Source organism: Epinephelus lanceolatus, chromosome 6 (genome assembly GCF_041903045.1).
Source record: "Epinephelus lanceolatus isolate andai-2023 chromosome 6, ASM4190304v1, whole genome shotgun sequence".
Taxonomy (NCBI): domain Eukaryota; kingdom Metazoa; phylum Chordata; class Actinopteri; order Perciformes; family Serranidae; genus Epinephelus; species Epinephelus lanceolatus.
This window is the reverse complement of record NC_135739.1, coordinates 44114198-44125910: the sequence shown is the minus strand read 5'-3', so window position 1 is coordinate 44125910 and position 11713 is coordinate 44114198. Positions and strand designations below refer to the sequence as shown.

The following is an 11713-nucleotide window of genomic DNA, read 5'->3' as shown; positions in this document are numbered from 1 at the left end:
CTCTTCTTCCCTCCAAATCTGTGACATGCAGCAAGGTCACTTAGGGTCCTGTAAGTTTGCAATTTTTTCCAATATTGTTACATATTTATTGATACTGTGACTGTCACAACCATGATATGTCAACACAGTATCTTTTGTATAGAAACGATTATATTAAATTATGACATGAATGCATACATTTTAAGTAAAGGTCAGAGGTAGCTAGCCATAGAGGGAAAACAAGATGGCTATGGCTAAAGCTAATGGAACATTATGTAAAAGAGTAGTTTTTTGTCACCACCGTCAGATGTCAACACCGTCAGGTTGTCTGTCTGACGGTGGTGACATATAGTTTGACGGTGTTGGCAAAAACCTCATTTAACCAATATTTACAGGTAACCAAATTATAATAATAATAATAATAATAATGAATTACATTTATATATGCTTTTTAGGACTGTAATTAAACATTACATTCATAGTAATTTCCTCCATTTTCATAGTAATTCCATTAAACTCTGACTTAACTTTTCTGTATTTTAGAATGCTATGGCTAGGCAGCAGCTGTCAGTGCAGGAACGAAGGAGAAGAAACAGGGAATACCAAAAAAAACAGAGAGAGAGAAAATATGTAGTGAGACAGAGTTAAAGGAAGAATATCTGATAAAGGAAAGGCAAAGATGTAAGAAGAGAGTAGAGGATAGGAAGCTAAAAACTATCAGTGATATGACTGAAAAGGAAAGGAGGAGTAAGAGAAAGGCTTGGAGACGTAAGCAGCAAGAATCAAGGGAACGTAAAAGAAAGGACCCAGACCACCCAGAAACTCCCCAACATAGTCCAGTGGATCATGACATACAAGAGCCAGGTCGGAGTAAGCAAGCTATAGCAGGGGAAAGGGAAAGAAAGAAAGAAAGAAAACAAGAGAAAGATACTCAAGGGAGATGAAAGAATTGAGAAATAAACCTGAAGGGGTAATAAAGGATAGGAACAAACTGAAAAAGTGTTGGTGACGTGAGCAAACCAGGAATAAAAAAACACAAGAATCACCAAGAAAAAAAAACAGAGTAAATGTTACAGGGAAGCCAACTGAAAAACCCCTCTATCAAGAAAACCCTGCTGTTCCACAACGCTCTCATTCAAGAAATTAATCAAAACAAGCCTGCTCACAAGAACAAAAACTTGACACTGTCAGGCAGGGTTCTGAAGAAATATAGCCTAATACACAAAAAAAAAATCAGTTTGGCCTAACATATAACACACTGTGGAAGAGGAAGACTACTGACAAAAAACCTGCTTACATTCAAACAATAACTCCTGGTTCAGGATTTCTACCATAATGCTGCACGAATGACGACTGACAAACAGGACACAATAACACAGAAGAAAGTAAAGCATCAGAGAATGATTCTGACTGACACAATGTTCAACCTCCACAGGGAGTTCATCAAGAAGGAACCAACTGTAAACCTTAGTTACTCATCATTCTGTGCATTATGTCCATTTTATGTCACAGCACCAAGACCATCAGATCGCAAGACATGCCAATGCCAGCACCATGAAAATGCAAAGCTGATGCTTGAAGTCCTAAGAGCAAATGGTATTGTAAAGTCTAGTAAATTGGAGGATAGTTTTGAACTTGTGTGTTGTTCTCAGACAAGCGAGGCATGTGTCCTGCGCTCCTGCACCCGGTGTCTCCACAAGCAAACACGTCCCACACCACAGCACGAGTGCATCGATGTTGAATGGCAGCAGTGGGAACGAGTTCAGGACCAAACAGCAGATGGACTTTACTACAATGCAAGACTTGTGACACACAATGGCACGCTGGCAGAGCTCATCAAACTGTATGAAGACAAACTAAAGAGTGAAACAACACCACACATGTGCTTGGTTCAGAACCAGTCCAGGGAATACAGGCACATGATACAGAGCTGTAATGAAAGCACAGTGATTGTGCATGTGGACTTTTCTGAGGCATGGAAATGCAAATATAGTTCTGAGATACAGTCATGTCATTTTGGTCAGAACCTCCCACAGCTCAATCTGCACACTGGTATGTACTACACAAAAGAAGTGAAAACAGGGTTTTGTACAGTATCAGAATCCAAGTGACAGGATGCATCTGCCATTTGGACACACATGGAACCAGTCCTCAGGGATATTCGTTTAAAGTTTCCAAATGTTGATACCATTCACTTTTGGTCAGATGGCCCCAGCAAGCAATACAAAAACAAGAAAAACTTCTTTCTCCTCTGCAGTGTCCATCCAACACTGGGTTTTCAGAGAACAACCTGGAACTTCTTCACCACCTCACATGAGAAGGGAGCTCCAGATGGCATTGGGGGAACTGTGAAAAGGACTGCAGACCGCCTTCTGCTACAGGGTAATGACATTGTGGATGGCAAGATCTTTCATGAGCTGGTTGGGAAAAGCCTGTGCAGTACTCAACTCTATCATATTACTGAAGCTGACATGCAGACATATGATGCACTCCTTTCTCAAACACTAAAACCTGTACCAGCAATGAGGAAAATCCATCAGATCACACCTTACGGAAACGGCATCCACTGGAGATCATTGTCACGTTTCTGCAGTGAGCCACACATGTGCCAGTGTTTCAGCCCAACAATATTTCAGTTGACTGAAAACACACATGCCAGGGTCCAGGCTGAGGAACATGATGGCTCTATTGCAGTGAGGAAGAAGAGGGGGCCTTTGGCAATGCTGATGGAGGAAATGGAGTGGGAGGAAATGGAACAAGAACCCAAGAGTGGTCCTGACGGGACTATGACAGATGTACCTGCTGGGGGGATTAATTGTGGTGATTGGCTTGCAGTCATATATGACCAACATTGGTGGTTAGCAAAGGCTGTCACTGTGGATGCTCAACATCAAGATGTTCAAGTGGAGTTTTTCCACCCCCGTGGGCCCAACACGCAATTCCATCCAAAACCAAAAAAGGATATGTGCTTCATACCAGTTATACATATTCTTGTCAAACTGATGGAGCCATCATCACCGGGTTGTGCAAGCAGGATGAGGGAGATCTACCACCTGTCTGCTGAAGTCATGGACTTCATAGAGGAAAAACATATTCAGAATATGCTTCCCAATAAAGCTGACTGAAGTGGAGGAGTGAACAAGAAGAATTAGGGAATACTCACAAAAGTGGAGAGAGAAAATGTATATAGTGAGGCAGAGTTAAAAGAGGAATGCCTGAGAAAAGAAAAGCGAAGATGGAATAACAGAGTAGAGGACAGCCTAGAGTCAAGAGAAAGGGCCTGGGTCAAGATGTTGATTTTTTGAAGATTTTCACATCCAGAAATATTTTTGATTTAGTTCCTGGTGTGTTTTCTATGTTTTGTTTTGGTTTTAACATTGCACTTCATTTACTTCATGAGTTCAACAAAGTTATTCATCTTTCTGTGCTTTACATCCATTCTGTTTACAGAATAATATACTATTTACAGGATAAAATATACCTGATGAATTGTTATTTGTTGTATCAAATATGATAATTAAAGTTGTTGAGCAAGGAGCATTGACTTGAGTGGTGAAAATGTTGGTATTGTTTGTTGGAATTAAGTCACTGTCAGCACCGTCAGATTTGTGTCACCACTGTCAGATTTGTGTCACCACCGTCAGATGAAACTTTATTTGTTTTAAATGATTATCCTTACAATCTTTTTCATCAATACAGCTGAGTTATTAAAGGGATTGTCTGTTTAAAATTAGGAATGTGTTTTTTATTTCCAAAATCTTTACTTTAGTATGTTTAAAGCAAAAGATAAGTTGTCATGATGTAAGAGTTTTTAAAGCAGTACACGTGAAATGGTATAAAAAATAAACAAAAGTGAATATTCAACATTTAACACCATGTATGTGTACCTATCGTGTCAGACACAGTGATTTGAAAGCTACAAATCCACATTAGACTAAATAAATTGGAATAATTACCTTTTTATTGTGTCTGACGGTGTTGACAAAAACAAAGTAATGACAGGGAAAACGCCTATTTTATGAAAAAATTACAAAATGGGGAGGTTGCATCGCTACATTGCATGAAAGCCAAGAACTTGTTCTATAATCATATAACTTAATATTTCTCAATATTTAAAATATTTTCTTTTCAAAATTAAAACCTGTTAATTTAATTTAATTCTCAAGAATCAGTGAAATGTGTACAACATTCTGTAAATCTGTACAACGATCTGTAAATGTGTACAACAATCTGTAAATCTGTACACAGATCTGCAAATGCGTACAGAGATCCGTAAATATGTAGACAGATTTGTAAATACCTGTCTTCAGCTTTAACTCAGTGGGCCTCTCAATTGGCTCTCTTTGTACACGTGATTTTTGCTACTCTTCTGCCGTGTGAGATCCACAAATGCGTGAGAAGATTTGTGTCTGTAACTCGATGTGTGCTTCACCCTGAGCACAGGCTCACAGGTACTACTTTTTTTTTTTTTTTTTTTAATTTTTTTCTGTTTTGTTGTTGTATGGACAGGCTGCAGCCTTGGAGGCCTATGGATTCTTGTCTGCTCTCTGTAAGTACATGTTCAGGTTTTTTACAGTAGTTGTCATGAGTAACTTAGTATTGCCAAGCTTTGCTAAAATAAAGTCGGTAACTTTATCTATGAAGACGTTGTCAGCTCAGCCTCAGCTCACCGAGCAAAAGCTAGTGGGCCTAGTAAGCTAATTAGCAAATTACCTAATGTTAAAGTGCATCAATCTGAAAATGTCAGTGCCACATTATGTAAATTGGGTGGTTATGAGTACAGAAGAATAACTGTTATCTAGCTGAACAATAATAATTAATATAATCAACTGTTCACATTGTCAGACAGCAACAACAAAACAGAAAAAAGTACGCATTTGCAGATCTGTGTACAGATTTACAGATTGTTGTACGCATTTACAGATCATTGTACAGATTTACAGATCGCAATACACTTGCATATCTGAATACAGATTTGTAGATTTTTTTACACATTTACATATCTGATTACGCACACACAGATTCTAAATACACATTTGCAGATTTTTGTATGCATTCACAAACTTTATTACGCTTTTACAAATTATTTTACACATCTTCAAATCTGATTACGCACATACAGATTGAGATATGCATTTGCAGCTATTTTGCTAACATAATGGCCCCATAACCATCCCCAAGCAGAGGAACAAGAATTGTGGTGTGAATGGCAAATGCGCAAAAAACAAAACTACAAAAATGTGCGTGAGGTGCTGCCGTGTGGACAGTGCACCGTGAAAATGTACTGTGTGTGTGTGTGTGTGTGTGTGTGGGTGCTGCTGTAAATAGTTACCAGTAAATTCTTTGTGTAAAACAATATTGTTCAAAAATCATTTATTTCTATCTACTGTAAATATAACTTATTCAAATGTTAAATATTTTGTCATTGCTGTTATTACAAATTACAAACCACATGAAACAAACTGAAAATAGCTATTTTAAAAATGACAAAAAAATTAAAAGCTTATCTGCTTCAAGAAATGACAGCTTTGCCATGACTGATGCTGTTACAGCAGAGGGAGTAAAAATGAATGTTTCTTTGTAAGTATGGATACATGTTCCTCCAGAACGCATGAAATTAGGTGTGGGGTGCCCCCCTTGGGGACGTCATCAGGAGGCACAGCATCAGCTTCCACAGTTACACAGATGACACACAGCTGTACGTCGCAGTGTCTCCTGATGACACAAAGCCAATTGATTTTTAACTGTATTTTAGATATCAATTCATGGATTGCAGTGGATTTCCTACAGCTCAACCAGGACAAAACAGAGGTTTTAATTATTGGTCCTGAAGGCAAGAGAGAGAAACTTTTACCAAAACTACAAGATTTTAATCCTTCACAATGTGTGAAGAACCTGGGTGTCATTTTTGACTCTGAGCTTAATTTTATTCCACACATCAAAAATGTAACAAAGACAGGTTTTTATTATCTTAAGAATATAGCCCGAGTCCACCCATTTCTCTCTCAGGCTAACACAGAGGTGCTGATGCATGCTTTTATCTCTTGCCGTTTAGATTATTGTAATGCCCTGCTCTCTGGTCTTCCCAAAAAGACAATCTCCAATCTACAATTACTGCAAAACTCAGCCGCACGAGTGCTGACGAGAACCAGAGGGCGGGCGCACATTACGCCGATTTTAAAATTGCTGCATTGGCTCCCCGTGTGTTTCAGGATCGATTTTAAGGTTCTTTTATTAGTTTTTAAATGTCTTAACGGTCTTGGGCCATCTTATTTATCTGACCTGCTTTTACCATATCAGCCCTCACGGATCCTGAGGTCCTCCGGCGCTGGCCTTTTAATCGTCCCAAAAGTCAGAACAAAACCCACAGGGAGGCTGCATTCAGCCATTATAGCCCTCACTTATGGAATAGCCTGCCAGAAAGCATCAGGACTGCAGAGACTGTTGATGTTTTTAAAAGGAGGCTCAAGACTCGCCTTTTAATTTGCCGTTTAACTGATTTCTACTACTCTTCTTTTATAATATTTTATTTTATATTTAATTTTATTTATGTTTTAATGTTTAATGTTCTTAATGATCTACTTTTATATCCTTATGCATTTTATTATTTTTAATTTTTAACTCTTTATTTTTTTAAATTTTTTAAATCTTTAAATTCTCTAAATCTTAAAATTTTTTATGCATTTTATCATTATTCTATCTTATGCTTGTTTTTATCCCATTGTCTTTTAGTCTTTTAGTTTTTTAGCTCCGGTGTTTCCTCATGGGGGGCCTCCACACTGGGAGGTGTGTCCGTTCTCCCCGCGGGGACGTCGTCCTGGCGATCCCTCAGGCCCGGAGGACTGGGGGGCTCTGCACCATGTGTGGAGTCCACCTCAGTCTATCTGGGTTGGGGTGGTCTCTGTGGCGGCGCTCCCTATGGCCGTAGGCTGTGGCGCCTCTTGGTGTGGATGGCTCCCCATAGGTGGTTTTTCCTCATCTGGTGCCTCAGTGCCCTGCCATGTTGCTATACTGACAGTTCATGAGTGGTGTGTGTGTGTGTGTGTGTGTGTGTGTGTGTGTTATACGTGGGGGGTGGGAGGGGCGGGTTTTTCATTTTTTTTTTATCTTGTAAAGCACTTAATGTTGGATTTTTAATATATGAAAAGCACTATATAAATAAAGTTTGATTGATTGATTGACTGAATGAACTCTCCACTGTCGAAGGGTCTTAGAGGAGGGTTAGCAGCCACCTACAAAGGTGGTTGGGATTGCCCAAAAGCCTGAGTAGCATCGCCCTCTAAAGCAACACGAACATGGTGGTGCTCCCCATCTGCAGCCTCTGCAAAGCGTTCAAGGTCAGCAGAACGAAGGAGGTGCTCCAGTACAAGGAATCCAGTGATCTGAAGGTTTCCCAGGTTGGCATTGAGGTGAGGACAGGGAGGAAGTGGAGGGCACAGGAGGCAGTGGAGCAGGCGGAGTCAAGGCTTTATCACAGAGCTCTGGTGGGATCTGTGGCAACCAGCTGTGCAGGATTGGGTATCATTCCAACAACCAGGTACAGCAATCTAAAAGGCAAGGAGAGGCGGGACCTGGTCCAAAAGGAGATGCGGGCAGGGGTCAAGGAGGAGTGTGCAAACCAGATGGTGGGACTGAGGCAACAGTGAAAATGGACTAGATGGGAACAAGCATTAGATAGAAAGATCTCATGAACCAAGCTGTGGAGGGCTGAACCTTAATCCATCAAGTTCTTCATTCAGTCAGTATATGACATGCTGCCCAGCCCATCTCACCTCTTCTGTTGGGGCAAGTCAGAAACACCTTGTGCCAAGGAAGAGGAACTCTGGAGCACATTCTCAGCAGCTGCTATTGCTGGCACCATGACCTGGTGCTGAGGGCAGTTGCTGAGTCCATCTGCAGTGCCATCGAACAGATCAAGCACCTCCAACCATCAACATGCCAGATTACATTTGTGTGAGCAGAACATCCCAATCCCCAAGCAAAAGCACAAGCAGGCCTCCTAGGAAAAGTGTGTGACTGGCAGATGAGGGTGGACCAGGGGAAACAACTCAGGTTCCCGGAAACCATCACAGAGACAAGCCTCAGACCAGACATCGTGCTGTTCTCTGAACCATCCAAACAGATAGTCATGCTTTAGCTTACAGTGCCCTGGGAGGAGAGGATGGAGGAGACTAGGAAGGAAGAAGAAGGAGAAGTATGCAGAGCTGGTGGAGGATTGCAGCAGAAGGGGGTGGCGTACACGGTGCACGCCTATTGAAGTGGGGAGCTGGGACTTTGCGGGAAGATCATTATGCAAGGCCTACAGCCTCCTGGACATCACTGGCGCACGCAAAAGGAAAGCCATCAGCAGAGTATCAGAAGCTGCAGAGAAGGCCTCAAGGTGGCTGTGGATCATTGACTGTTTAAAGGGCTACAGTTACCTCAGTATTTGTCAGAAATATTCACAATTGGGCTTGAATGAAAGCAAAGAAGACCTCCGTTAAATTGACACCAAACACAATATTATAAAACACTGAAAAATGTCCTGACTATTACCTTTTTGATATAAAGTGTCATCACTTCATCATTTTATATTATTACACTGAACAAAAATATAAACGCAACACTTTTGTTTTTGCTCCCATTTTTCATGAGCTGAACTCAAAGATCTAAAACATTTTCTGTACACACGAAAGACCATTTCCCTCAACTATTGTTCACAAATCTGTCTAAATCTGTGTTAGTGAGCACTTCTCCTTTGCCAAGATAATCCATCCCACCTCACAGGTGTGGCATATCAAGATGCTGATTAGACAGCATGATTATTGCACAGGTGTGCATTAGGCTGGCCACAATAAAAGGCCACCCTGAAATGTTCAGTTTTATCACACAGCACAATGCCACAGATGTCGCAAGTTTTGAGGGAGCGTGCAATTGGCATGCTGACTGCAGGAATGTCCACCAGAGCTGTTGCCCGTGAATTGAATGTTCATTTCTCTACCATAAGCCGTCTCCAAAGGCGTTTCAGACAATTTGGCAGTAAATCCAACCGGCCTCACAACCGCAGACCACGTGTAACCACGCCAGCCCAGGACCTCCACATCCACCATGTTCACCTCCAAGATCGTCTGAGACCAGCCACCCGGACAGCTGCTGCAACAATCGGTTTACATAACCAAACAATTTCTGCACAAACTGTTAGAAACCATCTCAGGGAAGCTCATCTGCATGCTCGTCGTCCTCATCGGGGTCTCGACCTGACTGCAGTTCATCGTCGTAACCGACTTGAGTGGGCAAATGCTCACATTCGAGGGCGTCTGGCACGTTGGAGAGGTGTTCTCGGATGAATCCCGGTTTTCACTTGTCAGGGCAGATGGCAGACAGTGTGTGTGGCGTTGTGTGGGTGAGCGGTTTACTGATGTCAACGTTGTGGATCGAGTGGCCCATGGTGGCGGTGGGGTTATGGTATGGGCAGGCGTATGTTATGGACAACCAACACAGGTGCATTTTATTGATGGCATTTTGAATGCACAGAGATACCGTGACGAGATCCTGAGGCCCATTGTTGTACCATTCATCCACGACCATCACCTCATGTTGCAGCATGATAATGCACGGCCCCATGTTGCAAGGATCTGTACACAATTCCTGGAAGCTGAAAACATCCCAGTTCTTGCATGGCCAGCATGCTCACCGGACATGTCACCCATTGAGCATGTTTGGGATGCTCTGGATCGGCGTATACGGCAGCGTGTTCCAGTTCTTGCCAATATCCAGCAGCTTCGCACAGCCATTGAAAAGGAGTGGACCAACATTCCACAGGCCACAATCAACAACCTGATCAACTCTATGTGAAGGAGATGTGTTGCACTGCGTGAGGCAAATGGTGGTCACACCAGATACTGACTGGTTTTCTGACCCCCCCCAGACCCCCGCAATAAAACAAAACTGAACATTTTAGAGTGGCCTTTTATTGTGGCCAGTCTAAGGCACACCTGTGCAATATTCATGCTGTCTAATCAGCATCTTGATACGCCACACCTGTGAGGTGGGATGGATTATCTCGGCAAAGGAGAAGTGCTCACTAATACAAATTTAGACAGATTTGTGAACAATATTTGTGAGAAATGGTCTTTTGTGTATATAGAAAATGTTTTAGATCTTTGAGTTCAGCTCATGAAAAATGGGAGCAAAAACAAAAGTGTGGCGTTTATATTTTTGTTCAGTGTAGATATTTGTGTAACATTTTGTTATAATAACTGCATAAATTCTTGACTTATGGCCAAAAATATGGTCAGTGTAATCAGTTCATCCAAGTTGACGTTTGTGACAAATTTGAAGAAATTCTCTCAAAGTATTCCTGAGATATGCGATTCACAAGAATGAGACGAATGCAAGGTTACAGTGGCCTTGATGTTTGACAACACATTCTCGCACTGACCGCGTCACATATCAATGTTTTTGACTTTCCACGTCAACATATGGGGCTCTAGTTTACCGGCGCAGCACAGGATGGCACAGGGTGGCGAACCGCGCGCAGAGCTAGTTTCGAGCAGCGCAACCCGAGGCGCGCTCAGTTTGGTAGTTTGGCAGACCAAGGTGCGCTGAGATGGGTGTGGCGGCACAGCAGGGGGAGGTGTCGACAGATGCAGCTTGGTGCAGTGACAGTTTCGTGCCAAAAGGCTTCGCCAAATGTGCGCTAAAAGCTTGCCAGCTGAAACCAGGTCTACTGTCAACGCAGGTGGAGTGCAGCTGGTGTAAGCCAAAGTTTGGCTGACCGGCGGACAGTGCACACACGTCACCAAAACCTCACAGGCAGGTTTCCAGAATGTCAGGCACATTAAGGATGCAATAAATACCCAAAAAACCACTATTCAATGCAACTATCTGCAATCAGCACATAAATGTATCTCTATCTCAACTGTCCCGTCACATCTGATGTCAGATCAAAGGGGATTGGCACAGTTTGGCACGTTTGGCATGTGTAATGGAAACCCAACCTGATTTGATTAACACAGCTGCAAACTAATGAGTTCACATCCCTCTCAGCCAACCACAAACAGCCACAGCATCAGATAGGGAGTATATATTCAGCATCTGTCATCTTAGAAAAGCCAAAAGAAAAGAAACAGAGTGAGACTGTGAGAGAGAAAGAGAGAGTGCACACGCGCACGAGAGAAATGCAACATTGATTTACAATTGTGGTGACCTCCTCCCAGGCTACCTTTGCATCATCAGCCCGTGGAGGTCTGCTCGCAGTTCCGTATATTCGGACACTGTGAGCTTGGACCTCCCGGACCAAAACATCATTTTCCTCCTGGGAGAAGTTTGGCCGTCTGACGCTGCTGCTCTCTTCTGCCATGGCAAAGTGAGTAAACTCTCATTACGCCTTCGTGCGGCACATTTAAGGGCGAGGAGAGGGGCTCATTTGATTGGTGTGATGTGTGTAAAACCCACTCCACGCCTTGTCTCCTCCCTCTTTCCGACTTGTGCAGGTAGAAGGGACAGAGGTGGGAAAGAGGAGTAGCTGCGCCAGGGCGCATGGTGTGCCAAACTTGCAAAATCCGCCTGGCCACACCCAGTTGGCGAAGCCGGTCTGTGAAACTAGAGCCCATGGTGTGCAAGGGTTCTCTGGATTCATTTGTTGTTGATGTTCTGGGACACCGTGTCAACTTCAGCCCATTACATGCAATGTGTGTTTTCAAAATATACTTCTGTTTTCACAGGAAATGTTTGGAAACAGTTTGTATACAGT

The 11713-nt window shown here is 42.5% G+C and overlaps 1 pseudogene; it reads left to right on the top strand.

The window, feature by feature from the left end:
• The first annotated feature begins 528 nt into the window (after nt 1–528).
• LOC144463635 (uncharacterized) lies at nt 529–3104 on the top strand (annotated as a pseudogene).
• Nucleotides 3105–11713: the final 8609 nt, after the last annotated feature.